Raw genomic sequence first — 18,194 nt, 5'->3', positions numbered from 1 at the left:
GAAGTAATAAAGTGATTGGATCGGGTAGGCCTAAGAGTTAAGAAATCCAAATGTCTGTTTCTCGCGCCCGAGGTTGAATTTTTGGGCAGAAGGATTGCTGCTGATAGAATCCGCCCAACAGAATCCAAAACCGAAGCAATTCGTCTGGCACCCAGGCCCCGGAATGTCTCGGAACTGCGCGCCTTTCTCGGGCTACTCAATTACTTTGGGAACTTTATGCAGAACTTGAGCACGCTGCTGGAGCCTCTCCACGTGCTACTCAGAAAGGGGTGCGATTGGTTTTGGGGGGACACCGAAGAACGTGCCTTCAATAAGGCACGCAACCTTCTATGTTCCAACAGTGTTTTAGCCTTTTTTGACCCAGGTAAAAAGCTAGTTCTTACATGTGATGCGTCAGCGTACGGGGTCGGGTGCGTTTTACAGTATGTCAATGGTGCGGGTAAATTACAACCCATTGCTTATGCCTCCAGGTCACTTTCGCGGGCGGAGCGCGGGTACGGTATGGTGGAGAAGGAGGCGCTTGCGTGCGTGTACGGTGTCAAAAAGATGCACCAATACCTTTTCGGGGCCAAGTTCGCATTAGAAACCGACCACAAACCCCTCACATCCCTGCTATTTGAGAACAAGGCAATAAACGCCAACGCCTCGGCGCACATTCAACGGTGGGCACTCATGCTGGCGTCTTACAACTATACAATAAGGTACAGACAACTGTGCCGACGCGCTTAGCAGACAACCCCTGGCGACCACGGAAGGGACCAACGAATAGGACTGTGAGATGGTCATGGCAATTGATGCCTTTGAGTCCACAGGTTCGCCCATGACGACTCGCCAAATCAGAGCCTGAACGACCAGCGACCCCACGTTATCCTTAGTCAAACGATGTGTTTTAATTGGTGACTGGGCAGAGGCTCGCGATGCCTGCCCCGAGGAGATCAAACCTTTCCATAGGTGCATGCATGAACTATCACTACAGGCAGACTGCCTGATGTGGGGCAGCTGAGTAGTTATGCCTTTGCGAGGCAGAGAGGCGTTCGTCCGGGAGCTCCACCGCGAGCACCCGGGGATCGTTCTTATGAAGGCCATAGCCAGATCCCACGTCTGGTGGCCTGGCATTGACGTGGACTTGGAGTTCTGCGTCCGGCGGTGCACCATTTGTGCCCAACTCAGTAATGCCCCCAGTGAGGCCCCCACTGAGCCCCTGGCCCACCAAACCATGGTCGCGGGTGCACGTAGACTATGCGGGCCCATTCATGGGCAAAATGTTCCTCGTAGTCGCCGATGCATTTTCAAAGTGGATCGAATGCACCATTTTAAACTCAAGCACCACCTCCACCAATGTGGAGAGCCTTAGAACCATGTTTGCAACGCAAGGAATTCCTGACATATTGGTCAGTGATAATGGTCCGTTCTTCACCAACGCAGAATTTCAAGATTTTGTAGTTGACCACGGCATAAATCACGTTAAGATGGCACCGTTCAAGCTGGCCTCCAATGGCCAGGTGGAGCGAGCAGTGCAGATCATTAAACAAGGCATGCTTAAAATCCAAGGTCCCACGCTGCAGAGCCGCCTGTTGCGACTGCTGCTGGCATACAGATCTCGTCTGCATTCGTTGACTGTGGTTCCCCCCGCGCAACTATTGATGAAACGGACCTTAAAGACTAGGCTCTCGTTAATCCTCCCAGACATGCATTAAATTGTTGAGGCAAAGTGCCGGCAGCTAACCGAGTACCATGACTGAAATTCGAGGGGGAGGTGGAATGAGATAGCGGACAAATGGACAATGGCCAAACCTGCCGGAGGCATGTAGACCAAGTAAAAAGTAGATTCACCAACTGCAGAACCAGAGACAGACTACAATGTGGAACTCACACCACACCTGGTGGACAGACAGAGGGAACAACCTGAGGAAAGGGCAGTCTCAACAGACAGCCCAGGTGAGATACCAACAATCATACTGAACGAAACAGGCAGCCCAGGAGAGATACCAGCAAACACACCGAAAGAAAAACAGGCACGAAGGCAAACAACTGAACTACAACTAAGACACTCCATGCGACAGTGTAGACCACCTGAGAGACTGAATCTATAAAGACAATAAGACCTTGGGGGAGGGTGATGTCATGTATCTCACACTACTGTACATAACTGTATCTTACCATGCTATACATGACTGTAACTAGATATGACCTGTAACCACAAGGATACCTTACCACCAGGGGTGCAGGTCCTGAGTGACCTTGATTTCAGCATGTGCCTCGTATAAGTTTGTACTGCAGGGTCAGGACTTTACAGTTCTTATCTCACAAGATTTATGTGCAACAGTAGAATTTTTTAAGTTCTCCTAGCAACAAAATGTGCCCAAAAGCATGGATGTATGTGCATTTGTCAACCAGGTGAACAAATACCCATGGGATATGCATATGATCTATTGTTGGCATTCTTACTAAGATCACCTCTATTCCATATAAAATAATGGAACTGATCATCAGGAATTAACTTGAGGAATAATTGTACAATAATAACCTAGTAAGTAGTAGCAAATATGGATTCAGAAGGGGAACATCATGCCTGACCAACCTCCTTGACGTCTTTGAGGAAGGTACATCCCACATGGACTATGGAAATCCTAATAACAGTGTTGCAGTGTATCAATTTCCAAAAGTCACTTAACAAAGTCCCTCATGAAAGCCTATTAGTCAAACTCAAAGCTGTGAAGATTCAGAGTAAACCCTGGGAATAGATGAGGATAATTGAAGGGTAGAAAGCAACAAGTACTCATTAAAGGAGTCAGGTCAGGGTGAGAGATGTACCGTGATGCTCCAGTGCTAAAAATTTAAATTGCTCATATGTTTGATGATACCAAACTGGGGAAGGGGCAATGGAATCAAAGGAAGCAGGTCCAAAATTACAAACTAAGTGAGTGGGCAGATAAATAGAAGATGGAATTGAATACATAAAATGTAAAGTACTGCATATAGGATAGAAAATAAGCAAGACATGTATTCCATGAATGGTGTTAAAATAGGTAAGGATGAACTGGAAAGAGAGCTAGCAGTCGACTCGATGCTAAACATGCCCAACCAATGCAAAGTAGCAATCAACAAAGCAAATAGAATATGATTCAGAAGTCATAATCAAACTGTGCAGTGTTCTGGTCAGACCACACCTTGGGTAATACAACCAGTTCTGGTCACCAATATTAGGAAGTTCCTTTTCACACAGACTGTGATTAACACTGTAGATATTGACTGAAGGTACAATTTTAAAGACTGGGTAGTGAATAAACTTGCAGGATCACAGCATTTGGATGTTTAGATGCCAAGGTACTGAAACTTGCTGAATCAGATTAATTACAAGAAGATATTTTCCATAAAATTACTACACAGAAAAAGTTGGAAACAAGTCCACCATCACCACAAATCTGATACCAGTCTGTGCTGAGTAAGCAGGTCTCAGTCATGGCAGCAGCTGAGTCACTGCAATTGGCTTCAGCAGCCCTGGGCTGGAGATGGGGGATGGGGACTGGGGGTACGGAGGGGGTGGGCAATGGGCAGACAGCTAAGATCACAGATCCAATGGCCACTGGTGTAAAAGTGGGTACAATAGGATCATGCTAGCCTGTGGTGTCTTCCATTGTTGAGTAGTCTCCAAAACCTCAATATCTAAGCTAATGCGTAAAGAAAGGTCATGTGGGTGAGAAGCATTAAAAAATCATAAAGTCTGTGTTTGGAGATTTATGTAAAGGATAGAATACTCATATTTAGGTGTAACAATTATTCTTTGAAGTAAGGTATACACCACCACGGGTAAGATGACAAGTTCAAAAAGGGATGCCACTGCTATCAATTTCTTTAGGAAATTTCAGACTGGATCCATATGGTCTTCCTGTGATATCTTAAGACACAACATTACAGAGAACTGCACAACATGGCTTACGGGTAAGAACTCCCCTGCACATGGCCTTATTATTATATACATCAGTAGTCCATCAGGTGGCTCTATAACACGTTTCCCTCCTTATTGAATAAATTAATCATAGCAAATAATCATTGTACATGTCTTGCATGGTATACACAACTCTTGGTATACATTTCTCAAATGGAACCCATTTTATGTTTCCAAATTCTAATACAGAATTCTGTAACAAAAACAAAAGATGTAAACTTATTTTCATATTTACAGATTAAACCTAACCACTGGTTTTCTGCTTCGAAGAGGATACTTTCTTTCTTCAACAAATCTTCAACCGATCTTGTTGTAGGACTTTGACTCATTCTAGGCTGAGCCTGAGGAGAGTTTTTCTCCAAGGGCTGACGTTGATCTACATTTCGACTCTCTGCACTTTCAGACTGTTTATCTGCCTGACTCAGACTCAGACTTAAATTCTGGCTTTCTCTTGGACTTGTTTCTGCTGTAGGATTTTCTGCTGGTACTCTACTTGTAACAAGACTATCTGACTCATCGGAATAAATTGAATCATCCCAACTTTCAACTCCTAACACATCTGTAGGTAAGATGTGAACAAACCGAACCTTTCCATGATCAACAACTTGACCAAATATGTGCAAGGGCTACATATGTACACCACTTTCCTGGTAACCACTTCCGAACCATTTATGGTGATGGTTCTTCACTCTAACCTTTTGGTTCAACTTCACACTTCTCTCTCTAACTCTACATTTATCATGACTCTCTTTGTACCAAGTTTGACTTTAACAACGAGAAACTGGTTCGTGGCTATTGTTGGAGAAACAACTCTGCTGGTTTTTCACCAGTAGTGAGGCATGAGGAGTATTCTGATAGTAATCAGAAAATTTGTCAGTTTGTGGTCCAATGACAACTGATGTTTCTTCGGATTTGGAGCCAACATTGACTTGATGAGGGTACATTTTCCAATTTGTACTGTGCTTTCTGCTGCACCATTTGAAGCAGGGTGTTTCGGTGGAACTTTGGTATGTTTCACACCGTTTCTGCTCATGAACTGTGTGAACACTTCTGAACAAAATTGAGGCCCATTATCAGATACAATTTCTTCTGGAAGGCCGTATGAAGAAAACAATCTTCACAAATTGTCTAAGTACATAAGAAATAGGAGCAAGAGTAGGCCATTTGGCCCCTTGAGCCTGCTCTGCCATTTAATAAGATCATGGCAGATCTGAACATGGACTCAGCTTCACTTCCCTGCCCGCTCCCCATAACTCTTTATTCCCTTGTCGTTTAAGAAACTGTCTATCTCCGTCTTAAATATATTCAATGACCTAGCCTCCATAGCTCTCTGGGCAGAGAATTCCACAGATTTACAACCCTCTGAGAAAAGAAATTCCTCCTCATCTCATTCTTAAATGGGCGGCCCCTTTTTCTGAGACTATGCCCCCTAGTTTTAGTTAACCCTATGAGTGGAAATATCCTCTCTGCATCCACCTTGTCGAGCCCCCTCATTATCTTAAATGTTTCGGTAAGATCACCTCTCATTCTTCTGAACTCCAATGAGTATAGGCCAAACCTACTCAACCTATCTTCATAAAGTCAACCCCTCATCTCTGATGTTTTTAGTGTCTTCTATCGTGTATTTTGCTTGTTGTTATTATCTGCATAGGAAACACCTCTACCCGCTTCAAGTGATTATCTATGACTATGAGCAATTGTTGTCCTTCTAGCTCAGCAAAATCTACATGTAACTTTTGCCACACCCTGGGAGGCCATTTCCATGGCAGTAATGGTACTGATCCCGTAACAATTTAGACCTGAACCTATTTGGGATAACCACTATTGCTCCGCACATGATATAATCTTTATCCACTGACAATTCATTCCTACAAACAAAGTATGGATAAATATCTTCCTCTGATTCCTGGTTTGCCCATCCATTTGCTCTGTAATCATACACCTTTGTCATAACTGGGTCACGTTTGGTTTTCCTACCAATCCCTTCGGCTGTGACTGGCAGCTCATCAATGTATGATGAAACAGAACACTTCTTCCCTATTGGGTGTAACTTGTGATGGGGATGGTAACCTGGACATAGCATCAAGATTACTGTGATCTCATACTTGTGGGCAGACATTCGTACAATGTGCTTCTCGAGCTGTTTGAGCACCTCATTCAACCCATTATCATGGATTTGCCAGTTACGGTTTACATAACTGGGGACTTCGACGATACTATTTGGGGTGAAAAACATTTCTAGCCGCTCCGCCTATGCTCCAAAAATCTCTTGGTCATGATGGAACTCATCCAAACGCCCTATTAAACATAGAAACATAGAAAATAGGTGCAGGAGTAGGCCATTTGGCCATTCGAGCCTGCACCGCCATTCAATAAGATCATGGCTGATCATTCACCTCATACCCCTTTCCTGCTTTCTCTCCATATCCCTTGATCCCCTTAGCCGTAACGGCCATTTCTAGCTCCCTCTTGAATATATCCAATGAACTGGCATCAACAACTTTATGCGGTAGAAAATTACACAGGTTAACAACTCTCGGAGTGAAGAAGTTTCTCCTCATCTCAGTCCTAAATGGCCTATCCCTTATCCTTAGACCATGTCCCCTGGTTCTGGACTTCCCCAACACCGGGAACATTCTTCCCGCATCTAACCTGTCAGAATCTTATACGTTTCTATGAGATCCCCTCTCATCCTTCTAAACTCCAGTGAATAAAGGCCCAGTTGATCCAGTTTCTCCTCATATGACAGTGCTGCCATCCCTGGAATCAGTCTGGTGAACCTTCGCTGCACTCCCTCAATAGCAAGAACGTCCTTCCTCAGATTAGGAGACCAAAACTGAACACAATATTCCAGGTGAGGCCTCACTAAGACCCTGTACAACTGCAGTAAGACCTTCCTGCTCCTATACTCAAATCCTCTAGCTATGAAGACCAACATACCATTTGCCTTCTTCACTGCCTGCTGTACCTGCATATCAGACTGATGACAGATGAACCATGACTCCCAGGTCTCGTTGCACCTCCCCTTTTCCTAATCTGCCACCATTCAGATAATATTCTGCCTTCGTGTTTTTGCTCTCAAAGTGGATAACCTCACATTTATCCACATTATACTGCATCTGCCATGCATTTGCCCACTCACCTAACCTGTCCAAGTCACCCTGCAGCCTCTTAGCATCCTCCTCACAGCTCACATCGCCACCCAGTTTAGTGTCGTCCGCAAACCTGGAGATATTACACTCAATTCCTTCATCTAAATCATCAATGTATATTGTAAAGAGCTGGGGTCCCAGCACTGAGCCCTGCGGCACTCCACTAGTCACTGCCTGCCATTCTGAAAAGGACCCGTTAATCCCGACTCTCTGCTTCCTGTCTGCCAACCAGTTCTCTCTCCACGTCAGTACATTACTCCCAATACCATGTGCTTTGATTTTGCACACCAATCTCTTGTGTGTGACCTTGTCAAAAGCCTTTTGAAAGTGCAAACACACCACATCCACTGGTTCTCCCTTGTCCATTCTGCTAATTACATCCTCAAAAAATTCCAGAAGATTCGTCAAGCATGATTTCCCTTTCATAAATCCATGCTGACTTGCACCGATCCTGTCACTGCTTTCCAAATGCGTTGCTATTTCATCCTTAATGATTGATTCCAACATTTTCCCCACTACTGATGTCAGGCTAACCGGTCTATAATTACCCGTTTTCTCTCTCCCTCCTTTTTTAAAAAGTGGTGTTACATTAGCTATCCTCCAGTCCATAGGAACTGATCCAGAGTCGATAGACTGTTGGAAAATGATTGCCAATGCATCCACTATTTCTAGGGCCACTTCCTTAAATACTCTGGGATGCAGACTATCAGGCCCCGGGGATTTATCGGCCTTCAATCCCATCAATTTCCCAAACACAATTTCCCGCCTAATAAGGATATCCTTCAGTTCCTTCTTCTCACTAGACCCTCGGTCCCCTAGTATATTCGGAAGGTTATTTGTGTCTATCTTCGTGAAGACAGAACCAAAGTATTTGTTCAATTGGTCTGCCATTTCTTTGTTCCCCATTATAAATTCACCTGAATCTGACTGCAAGGGACCTACGTTTGTCTTCACTAATCTTTTTCTCTTCACATATTTATAGAATCTTTTGCAGTCAGTTTTTATGTTCCCTGCAAGCTTCCTCTCGTACTTTATTTTCCCCCTCTTAATTAAACCCTTAGTCTTCCTCTGTTGAATTCTAAATTTCTCCCAGTCCTCAGGTTTGTTGCTTTTTATAGCCAATTTATATGCCTCTTCTTTGGATTTAACACGATCCTTAATTTCCCTTATTAGCACACAGTTGAGCCACCTTCCCTGTTTTATTTTTACTCCAGACAGCGATGTACAATTGCTGAAGTTCATCCATGTGATCTTTAAATGTTTGCCATTGCTTATCCACCGTCAACCCTTTAAGTATCCTTTGCCAGTCTATTCTAGCCAATTCAGCCCTCATACTGTCGAAGTTACCTTTCCTTAAGTTCAGGACCCTAGTTTCCGAATTAGCTGTGTCACTCTCCATCTTAATAAAGAATTCTACCATATTATGGTCACTCTTCCCCAAGGGGCCTCGCACAACAGGATTGCTAATTAGTCCCTTCTCATTACACATCACCCAGTCTAGGATGACCAGCTCTCTAGTTGGTTCCTCGACATATTGGTCTAGAAAACCATCCCTAATAGACTCCAGGAAATCCTCCTCCACCGCATTGCTACCAGTTTGGTTAGCCCAATCAATATATAGATTAAAGTCGCCCACGATAACTGCTGTACCTTTATTGCACACATCCCTTATTTCTTGTTTGATGCTGTCCCCAACCTCACTACTACTGTTTGGTGGTCTGTACACAACTCCCTTTGTGCCCTTTGGTATTCCGCAGCTCCACCCATACCAATTCCACATCATCCAGGCTAATGTCCCTCCTTACTATTGAATTAATTTCCTCTTTAACTAGCAACGCCACCCCGCCTCCTTTTCCTCTCTGCCTATCCTTCCTAAATGTTGAATACCCCTGGATGTTGAGTTCCCAGTCTTGGTCAACCTGGAGCCATATCTCCGTGATGCCAATTACATCATATCCGTTAACTGCTGTCTGCGCAGTTAATTCGTCCACCTTATTATGAATACTCCTTGCATTGAGCCTTCAGGCTTGTCTTTTTTAACACATTTTGCCCCTTTAGAATTTTGCTGCAATGTGGCCCATTTTGTGTTTTGCCTTGGGTTTCTCTCCCCTCCACTTTTACTATTCTCCTTTCTATCTTTTGCTTCTGCCTCCATTTTGTTTCCCTCTGTCTCCCTGCATAGGTTCCCATCCCCTTGCAATGTTAGTTTAACTCCTCCCCAACAGCATTAGCAAACACTCCCCCCTAGAACATTGGTTCCGGGCCTGCCCAGGTGCAGACCGTCCAGTTTGTACTGGTCCCATCTGCCCCAGAACCCGTTCCAATGTCCCAGGAATTTGAATCTCTCCCTTTTGCACCACGCCTCAAGCCATACCCATAGGCGCGGCCATCTGGAATCTAGCAATGTTGACAGTTCAGCCATATGTGCTCAAAATTTATCTTGGATTTTTAAGTTTTTCTGCAAAACGAAGAACCTCCAACAGTCCATCCTTCAATTGGCAGGATTATCCTCCAACAATTTCAGCTAGGGAATCCGAAATCACATCCTCATTACTAATTCTGTGATCCTTGAGACACAACATTACAGAGAACTGCACAACATGGCTTCTGGGTAAGAACTCCCCTGCACATGACTTTATTATTAAATACACCAGTAGTCCACCAGGTGGCTGTATAACACATACATTACCCAGCAGGAAGCTCCAACAATTTGCATTTATGTAATGCCCTTAACGTGGTAAAACATCCCAAGGTGCTTCACAGGAATGTAATCAGACAAAAATTCACACCCTTCTTAAGGTTTAGAGATGAGACACCTATTGTTCCATCTCCCTTGGAGAACTGTTTGCATTTAAAGCTATTCAACTTAGGAACACCCAAAGTATTCTTAATGATCAACAATGTGATAACTATTAGAACTAATCCACAACTATCAAGGTTATTTAGATCCAGTCGCCAGCACAACTTAAATTAAACAAGGTCGCTGTTAAGTCCTGACTTTAATGTGCTGACTTACACGAGACACATGCTGAAGTCAAGGTCACTCAGGACCTGCAACTTTAATTCCAGCTCTCCCGTGCTGCACTTGCCTGTGCCTGGTCTGTGCCTTATCGTGTAGTCGTAAGCCGCCAGCATGAGTGTCCACCGCTGAATGCGCGCCGAGGCGTTGGCGTTGATTGCCTTGCACTCGGATAGTAGGGACGTGAGGGGTTTGTGGTCGGTTTCTAATACAAACTTGGCCCCAAAAAGGTATTGGTGCATCTTTTTGACACCATACACGCACGCGAGCGCCTCCTTCTCAACCATACCGTACCCACGCACCGCCCGCGAAAGTGACCTGGAGGCATAAGCAACGGGCTGCAATTTACCCACATCATTGATGTGCTGTAAAACGCACCCGACCCCGTATGCTGACGCATCACACGTAAGGACTAACTTTTTACCTGGGTCAAAAACACTCTTGGAACATAGAAGGCTGCGTGCCTTATTGAAGGCGCGTTCTTGGGCGTACCCCCAAAACCAATCGCACCCCTTTCTGACTAGCACGTGGAGAGGCTCCAGCAGCGTGCTCAAGTTCTGCATAAAGTTCCCAAAGTAATTGAGTAGCCCGAGAAAGGCGCGCAGTTCCGAGACATTCCGGGGCCTGGGTGCCAGGCAAATCGCTTCGGTTTTGGATTCAGTTGGGCAGATTCAATCAGCGGCAATCCTTCTGCCCAAAAATTCAACCTCAGGCACGAGAAACAGACACTTGGATTTCTTAACTCATTGGCCTACCCGATCCAATCGACTTAGTACTTCCTCAAGATTACGGAGATGAGAGTCGGTGTCCCTGCCCGTGATGAGTATGTCATCTTGAAACACAACCGTCCCCGAGATGGACTTGAGCAGACTCTCCATGTTGCGCTGGAATATAGCAGCTGCCGACCTGATGCCGAATGGGCATCGATTGTACACAAAAAGACTCCGATGTGTGTTGATGGTGGTGAGTAGCTTAAACTCTTCGGTCAGTTCTTGCGTCATATACGCAGACGTGAGGTCAAGTTTCGAGAAAAGTTTTCCTCCAGCTAACGTGGCAAATAGGTCCTCCGCTCTGGGCAGCGGGTATTGGTCCTATAGGGAGACTCATAGAAACATAGACATAGAAAATAGGTGCAGGAGTAGGCCATTCGGCCCTTCTAGCCTGCACCACCATTCAATGAGTTCATGGCTGATCATGCAACTTCAGTACCCCATTCCTGCTTTCTCGCCATACCCCTTGATCCCCCTAGTAGTAAGGACTTCATCTAACTCCTTTTTGAATATATTTAGTGAATTGGCCTCAACAACTTTCTGTAGTAGAGAATTCCACAGGTTCACCACTCTCTGGGTGAAGAAGTTTCTCCTCATCTCGGTCCTAAATGGCTTACCCCTTATCCTTAGACTGTGACCCCTGGTTTTGGACTTCCCCAACATTGGGAACATTCTTCGTGCATCTACCCTGTCTAAACCCATCAGAATTTTAAACGTTTCTATGAGATCCCCTCTCATTCTTCTGAACTCCAGTGAATACAAGCCCAGTTGATCCAGTCTTTCTTGATAGGTCAGTCCCGCCATCCCGGGAATCAGTCTGATGAACCTTCGCTGCATTCCCTCAATAGCAAGAATGTCCTTCCTCAAGTTAGGGGACCAAAACTGTACACAATACTCCAGGTGTGGCCTCACCAAGGCCCTGTACAACTGTAGCAACACCTCCCTGCCCCTGTACTCAAATCCCCTCGCCATGAAGGCCAACATGCTTTCTTAACCGCCTGCTGCACCTGCATTCCAACCTTCAATGACTGATGTACCATGACACCCAGGTCTCTTTGCACTTCCCCTTTTCCTAATCTGTCACCATTCAGATAATAGTCTGTCTCCCTGTTTTTACCACCAAAGTGGATAACCTCACATTTATCCACATTATACTTCATCTGCCATGAATTTGCCCACTCACCTAACCTATCCAAGTCACTCTGCAGCCTCATAGCATCCTCCTCGCAGCTCACACTGCCACCCAACTTAGTGTCATCCGCAAATTTGGAGATACTACATTTAATCCCCTCGTCTAAATCATTAATGTACAGTGTAAACAGCTGGGGCCCCAGCACAGAGCCTTGCGGTACCCCACTAGTCACTGCCTGCCATTCTGAAAAGTCCCCATTTACTCCTACTCTTTGCTTCCTGTCTGACAACCAGTTCTCAATCCATGTCAGCACACTACCCCCAATCCCATGTGCTTTAACTTTGCACATTAATCTCTTGTGTGGGACCTTGTCGAAAGCCTTCTGAAAGTCCAAATATACCACATCAACTGGTTCTCCCTTGTCCACTCTACTGGAAACATCCTCAAAAAATTCCAGAAGATTTGTCAAGCATGATTTCCCTTTCACAAATCCATGCTGACTTGGACCTATCATGTCATCTCTTTCCAAATGTGCTGCTATGACATCCTTAATAATTGATTCCATCATTTTACCCACTACCGAGGTCAGGCTGACCGGTCTATAATTCCCTGTTTTCTCTCTCCCTCCTTTTTTAAAAAGTGGGGTTACATTGGCTACCCTCTACTCTATAGGAACTGATCCAGAGTCAATGGAATGTTTATGGTAGACTTGTAATCCCCACAGATTCGCACGGATCCATCAGGCTTCATGACGGGGACGATGGGGCTTGCCCAGTCACTGAATTCCACGGGAAAAATTATGCCTTCCCACAAAAGCCGGTCCAATTCATTTTCAATCTTTTCCCTCATCACATAAGGCACAGTTCCAGCCTTGTGATGGACTGGTCTGGCGTTCTGTGTGATGTAGATTCTAACTTTAGCCCCTGTGAAGGTGCCCACACCTGGCTAAAAGAGATGTTCAAAACAGCTGAGAACTGTTGAGCAGGAGGTCCATTCCTCTGACGACATGGCGTGAACATCATCCCATTTCCAATTAAGTTCTGCTAGCCAGCTTCTCCCCAACAGGGCTGGGAGATCCCCGGGGACAATCCACAGGGAAAGTCGGTTCACCATTCCTTTGTGTGTGACTGAGAGCATGGCCCTGCCAAGGACTGGGACAATTTCTTTAGTATAGGTCCTTAGTTTGCTGTCGAACTTTGTGAGTTTTGATCTGTTGCTTTTGTGCGGCCACAGCTGTACAAATTGTTGAACGCTCATGAGGGATTGACTGGTCCCCTTGTCCAGTTCCATGTTGACGGGTATCCCGTTGAGGAGAACCCTCATCATAATTGGAGGCGTTTTGGTGTAAGAACAGTGGACATTGATCGTGTTAACCCGCTGTATATTGGCGTCCCGTGCACTGTTCCAACCGTCTTCTGGTCCGCTTTCCGACCCTTCCGATTGGTATACCAGCCGAGCTGCTGTTTTTCTGCACATGCGAGCCAGATGCCCTGTGTAGTTGCAGTTTCTGCACACGGCATGCTGAAATCGACACACCCTGGTTGAGTGCCTTCCCCCACAGCTCCACCACAGACCGTTTCCATTGTTTCCGAAGGATGAGCTGCGTCTGGCTGATCTCCCTTGAGCTTCTCTCAATCTGTTGTTGATTGCTCGCATTGTGGGTTGATGAGGTGTGATCGGCCATTCATGTGGCCCTTGATTTTGACGGCTTCTGGCGCCACTGTCTGTTGTTGAAGGCCTGCTCTTCTGCCTTTGTCTGTGTGTGGGGGTAGCGGTTTGTTTCACAATATGAACCTCTTGTTCCGATGCCTCGTTGGTTGCCGTACCCGAAATATAGATCAGCGTCGTTTCTTCTTCGCCTGCCAAGAACGTCTGTGCAACCAGTGCTGCTGCCTCTAGAGTCAAGTTCTTAGTCTCTATAAGCTTTCGGAATATGCCTGCGTGGCCTATTCCTTCAATAAAAAAGTCTCTCAGTACTTCTCTCCTTAGTTTATCGGGGAACTCACATGAACTAGCCAGCCTCCGAAGTTCCGCCACGAAGTCGGGTATGCTTTGGCCCACACAGCATCTGTAGTTGTAGAACCTGTGTCTGGCCAAATGTAGGCTGCTCGCTGGCTTCAGGTGGTCTCTCACCAGTGTGCTCAACTCCCCAAACGACTTGCTTGCTGGTTTCTCGGGTGCCAGCAGGTCTTTCATTAAAGCGTATGTTTTCGAGCCACAGCTGGTCAAGAGATAGGCTCTTCTCTTATCTGCCTTATCGTCGCCCAGCCAGTCTTTTGTCACAAAGCTTTGCTGGAGCCTTTCTATAAAGTCATCCCAATTGTCTCCCGCATTGTATTTCTCATCTGAACTGTTGGTAGCAATTCTGCTGATTCTGTGATCCCGTAACTCGTCGCCACTGTAAAGTCCTGACTCTAATGTACTGACTTACATGAGACACATGCTGAAGTCAAGGTCACTCAGGACCTGCACCTTTAATTCCAGCTCTCCCGTGCTGCACTTACCTGAGACTTCTCTTATATACCACAGTGGGACAGGTATGGAGTGTCTCCTGCAAGTGCACCCCTGGTGGTAAGGTATGCTTATTGTTACAGGTCATATCCAGTTACAGTCGTGTATAGCATGGTAAGATACAGTTATATACAGTAATGTGAGATACATGACAGTAACAAAGTAATTCGTGAAATAAAGGCCTGGAATTTGTGGTCAGCAGTGAAGCAAAGGCGTTTCCCGCTGGTCCAGAAGAAACATAAAAATCTCATGATCTCTGTGGTGAGAAGTTTGTCTTTTTTGACACACAAATGATTTCTGTGCAGTATAGTGGAGATTCCTGACTGCAATCTGCTGTGATGTCAATAAGCTGCCTAAGCAGCCGATCACATTGCATAATTCTCACTGACAGGGAAGCAGGAAATGAGAATCTGCTTTGATGCTGACTTTTAAAACATTTTACAGAGGGCAAAACAAAGATTGGGGCTCTCGCATAGGGATAAGATAGAAATTGAAATATCATGAACAAACTTAAAAACATTTTTTTTTAATTTTGAAATTTGGGGCGGTAACGGGACACTAATGTGTTCCCGACCGGACGTAGTGAAATCGATGACGTCCGCGAATGTCCCTGCGGTTTTGCGCTGGCGCTAAGACTTACCGCCTCGGTCCCTTGCGCCTGACGTCATCGGGTGCGCAGCCCGAGATCAGAAATTCACTCCCGCTCCTTCCCATCAATAACGGCAGCAAGAGGAGGCGGTATGTAGTTGGATCGCCACTAGAGGAGCGGTATTTAAAGGCATCAACATCCGGTTCATTCGTAGTCGGCAAAGAATGCTGCCTTGTCAGTTTGAGATGGGCAAAGAGCCGCTTTGAGCGATATTAATCATTTTTCAGTTTCAGGCGTCTTCTGCCTGATAAAAATTATTCAGTATCATTAAGGTGAGATTTAAAAGTGCAACATTTCCATACATTAATGGGGGCTGTACTGGCACTGGACCTCGCCCTCCAGCATCAACGTCGGAGGCAGCGGAGGCAGAGATAAAGATTGCAAAATGTAGTCAGAGGGAAGAGAGCCAACAGAGCTTTCACCAGGAGACCTTCCCCTCCCAACGTATTCCGGGAGTACTTCTCCTACACCAATTTCACTGAGAAACAGTGTCTTAGAAGCATCTCCTCCTGCAACCAGACCTCCAGACCTCAGACCAGGGTGACCACAGCTCTCTCAGTGGCAGTCAAGGTCACAGTCGTCCTCAATTTCTATGCCAGCGGATCCTTCCAGTGCGCAAAAGGAGACTTATCTAACATATCACAGTTCGCCGTGCATTGCTGCATCCGCGAGGCAACAGATGCTCTCTACAGAAGAAGAAGGGAATAGGTTTCCTTTGCCATCACCAGAGAGAAGCAGGACAAGTGTGCATATGGCTTTGCCGGGATAGTGGGCTTTCCCATGGTGCAGGGCGCCATTGACTGTACCCATGTAGCTTTGTGGGCACCGCATAACAATCTTGAGGTATTCCGTAACTGCAAAGGCCACCACTCATTTAATGTGCAGTGGGTGTGAGACCACACATAGCGAATCTTCAATGTCAATGCCCGCTATCTTGGCAGCAGCTACAATGCCTTCATCCAGCTCTGTTCCAGCCATCACATCAAGCTCGCGGCTAGTTGCTGGGAGACAAGGGCTACCCACTCTCCACCTGGCTCATGACTCCCCTCCATAACCCCAACACTCGTGCGCAACATTCATATAATGAGAGCCACCTCAGGAGGAGGAGGAGGAACAGGAGCACGAACAGCAACAAGGGAAGAGGCAACCACTCAATCGGCCTTGTGGAACGGCAGTCCGCGACCGCCTCATCAGACTTCGGTTCTAATGAATTCAAGGCCACTTCCCGGTTGCTCAGCACTTCCCAATAATTATTTCAATTTTTCATTCCATATCACAGTGCAAAGTTGAAATGAGACACAGCCACAAATCTGCCACAATGCATTAATAAATTTATCCAAATTCAGTACCCACATATATACAAGAATATTAACTAATCACCCTTGTCAAACCCTTACTTCCCCTCTTTACAGTGCCTTTCCTAATCTACTGTGCCTACGTAGTATCTCCCCAGTGGCTGCAGCAAGGCTGGTGGAAAGTTGCTGAGTGTCGGTGCCAAAGACTACAGATGGCCTTGCAGGATGACTTCGACCAGTTCTGGGCCTGGAAGATCCGGTTGCACACTGCACCACCTCAGGATGGGTGGTTGCAGTCTGGGCTGGCTGGAAGACAGGTAGCAACAAGTGCAATGGTGGAATGGCAGTAGTGGGATCAGGAATGCTGTCATCCTGAGAGAGGACAGCAGGTTCCTGCTCTACTGACCCATTGCCACTCCCCCGGGGCAGAACCTCAGCATCCTACCAACTGTGGCGGATCCAGCGACGATGGCAGCAGTCAGAGCTTGCATGGCATCAAGGTGAGACTGCATGAGAGCAGTGTGAGACTCGATGCCACTAACCACATCATGAGGTCTGGGTCCCCACAGTCTCTCTGGAAGTCAACCATCCTCCTTTGTTTTACTCCCGCGACCAATGCCTCCAATACCTGGTTGCGGAAACGGCAAGCTCTCACCCTGGGACTGGGATCAGCCATGAGAATTGCCAGATTCAGTTGCTTGCAGGTTGCCTTCACAGCCAGCCATGTTCATAATGAGGATCTGCACAGTGATGGAACCTCCCCTTAATTGCTGTAAGGAGCCAATGTGAAGGATCATTCCCAATTGCATTACACCTGAAATTCATTATCGCTCTGTTGGTAGAGCCCCTGTAGCGCTCTACTGAGGTCATTATCGCTGCAGTTCTTTCCTCGAGCGCTAACAGCCAATATAATGGAAGCTCAGAATCATTAGCGCCTGCCACTAATTTTTCAACATCTCAAAAATTAGAATTTCTAGTCCTATAATTTTTTATCATGATGGAGAAATTTGACACTTAAAATTAAAATTAGTTTTTCAGGACCATAACGTTTATTTAGCAGTCAATACGCTGTTAAAACCCCAGTTACACCTGATCCAACAAAGCCCAACGTTTAATGTGGTATTTAACATAGATATTACCACAGAAAAGACCAAGTTTTTTCAGTTTCAATGATTACACTGATTGCTGGCGATTGGGTGGGGGGTAAGGAGGGGCACATTGCAGCCTGAGTCAGAGCAATAAATCACTGACTGCAACTTCAGGATGACTGCAAATTCCAGCCAATGACACCTCATGACACATATACTCATACACTGGACTGTCCTGGTGTACCAGGGTTGCATTTAGGATTGAAGTTATATGATTCTCCACATAATTTGGGACATACTTTATTTATTCTTAGCTGCACCAAAACAGATATACCTCAAGAAGATCAGAGGATCTATAGGGACAATTTGCTTTTATTTTTCTTCAAAGATAGAGGGAAACTTTTGATCTAACTCATCTTTGTGTAGAACTTTGAAGAAATCGTACCTACCTTTAGACGTATTCCACACCTGCCTTCACAATGGAGCGAGAGCATTGAATTTTCTTGCAAATCATCCTTCGAAGATCACTGATATAATTTGTACTGTGAAACTGTGGTTGGAAAGATCAGAGATATTTCAGGTAAGCATCCAGAATAGGAAAAGATGTTCAGCAATTGCTGCAGATTTTT

The 18,194-nt window shown here is 45.6% G+C and overlaps 1 long non-coding RNA gene across 1 annotated transcript in view; it reads right to left on the bottom strand.

Moving 5' to 3' along the window:
- Positions 1–18,194, bottom strand: part of LOC139278315 (uncharacterized) — a 336,524-nt gene that overhangs the window by 242,476 nt on the left and 75,854 nt on the right. The window contains exon 2 of the long non-coding RNA XR_011596244.1: positions 18,015–18,115. This is a non-coding gene — a long non-coding RNA (uncharacterized lncRNA). The remainder of the gene's footprint in view (positions 1–18,014; positions 18,116–18,194) is intronic.

This window comes from Pristiophorus japonicus, chromosome 13 (genome assembly GCF_044704955.1).
Source record: "Pristiophorus japonicus isolate sPriJap1 chromosome 13, sPriJap1.hap1, whole genome shotgun sequence".
Taxonomy (NCBI): Eukaryota; Metazoa; Chordata; class Chondrichthyes; family Pristiophoridae; genus Pristiophorus; species Pristiophorus japonicus.
The sequence above is the reverse complement of the archived record's forward strand: the minus strand, read 5'-3'. Positions and strand labels throughout refer to the sequence as shown.